This window comes from Carlito syrichta, unplaced genomic scaffold (genome assembly GCF_000164805.1).
Source record: "Carlito syrichta isolate Samal-C Ts95f unplaced genomic scaffold, Tarsius_syrichta-2.0.1 Scaffold315828, whole genome shotgun sequence".
Taxonomy (NCBI): Eukaryota; Metazoa; Chordata; class Mammalia; order Primates; family Tarsiidae; genus Carlito; species Carlito syrichta.
In genome coordinates this window covers 233,402-235,016 of record NW_007259924.1, presented here as the reverse complement: position 1 = coordinate 235,016, position 1,615 = coordinate 233,402, and the positions used below count along the sequence as shown (strand labels likewise).

At 51.2% G+C, this 1,615-nt stretch overlaps 1 protein-coding gene across 1 annotated transcript in view; it reads left to right on the top strand.

Annotated features, from left to right (window-relative positions):
* SCARF1 (scavenger receptor class F member 1) overlaps positions 1-1,615 on the top strand; it is an 11,785-nt gene that overhangs the window by 2,184 nt on the left and 7,986 nt on the right. The gene's annotated exons all lie outside the window — the stretch shown is intronic.

Sequence of the window (1,615 nt, the reverse complement as noted above, 5' to 3'; positions counted from 1 at the left end):
GGGAGAGGTCCGCGAGCTCTCCAAAAATACACAAGGCACCGGCCAGAAAGGAGAAAAAACAACTTCAGGACCCACCAAAATTAAAAATTAAAAGCTTCCGCCGGGAGCGATGGCTCACGCCTGTAATCCCAGCACTTTGGGAGGCGGATGCGAGAGGAGGGCCTGAGCCCACGCGTTCGAGACCAGCCCGGGCAAGAAGGCGAGACCTCGTCTCTACTACAAATAAAAAAATTACCTGCGCGTGGTGGCATATGCATGTAGTTCCTTCCAGCTACTAAAAAGGCTGAGGCGGAAGGATCGCCTGAGCCCAGCAGGTTGAGGCTGCGGTGGCCATGAGTGTGCCACTGCACTCCAGCCTGGGCGACAGAGTGAGACTCAGACTCAAAAACAAAAACAAAACACAAAACACAAAGCTTTGTTGCCTCTAGGTTCAGCCTGGCCAGCTTCTTTCATCCTATTGCTGTTAAGCAAAAAATACTGAAACCAGCAAGCCATTCCCAGATAATTAATAACGTGATCCAAGGATGACAAGATTCTTTTTTTTTTTTTTTTTTTTGAGTTGGAGTCTCACTCTGTCCCCCAGACTGGAGGGCAGTGGTCGCTCCCGGCCACCGCAGCCTCGACTCGCTGAGCTCCAGCAATCCTTCCGCCTCAGCTTTCCAAGCAGCTGGAACTACAGGCGCACGCTACCATGGCCGGCTAATTTTTTAAATTTATTTTAGAGACGAAGTCTTGCCAACTTGCCCAGGCGGGTCTCGAACCCGCGGGCTTAGGCAGTCCACTCGCCTCGCCCTCCCAAAGTGCTGGGATTACAGGCTGAGCCACCGAGCTCGGCCGACAAGATCATTTTAAGACTCAGTGACTTTAAAACTTTGACTAGCTCCATTCACAACAAAAAGTATAGCCCTCCTGGCCAGGCGCGGTGGCTCACATCTGTAATTCCCAGCACTTTGGGAGGCTGAGGAGGGAGGATTACTTGAGTCTAGGAGCTGGAAACAAGCCTGGGCAGCATAGTGAGATCCCATCTCTACAAAAAATACAAAAATTAACTAGGTGTGGTGGCACACACATGCTTGTAGTCCCAGTTACTCAAGAGGCTGTGGCGGAACAATTTCCTGAGCCCAGAAGGTTGAGGCTTCGGTAAGCCATGATCGTGCCACTGCACTCCAGCCTGAGCAGCAAAAAAAATTTTTTTTTTTTTTTTTTTTTTGAGTTGGAGTCTCACTCTGTCGCCCAGGTTGGAGGGCAGTGGCATGCTCACGGTCACTGCAGCCTCAGCCTACTGTGCTCAGGCAATCCTTCCACTTCAGCCTTTCAGGTAGCTGGAACTATAGGCATGCACCACCATGCCCAGCTACTTTTTAAAATTTTATTGTAGAGACGAGGTCTCGCCATGCTGCCCAGGCTGGTCTGGAACTCATGGGCTCAGGCAGTCCTCTCACCTCGGCCTCCCAAAGTGCTGGGATTATAGGCATGAACCACAGTGCCTGGCCAAAAACTTTTTAAAATAATAAATTGCAGCCAGGCTCGGTGGCTTAGCCTGTAATCCCGCGCTTTGGGAGGCTGAGGTGAGTGGATTGTCTGAGCCCACGGGTTCGAGACCCGCTTGGGCAAC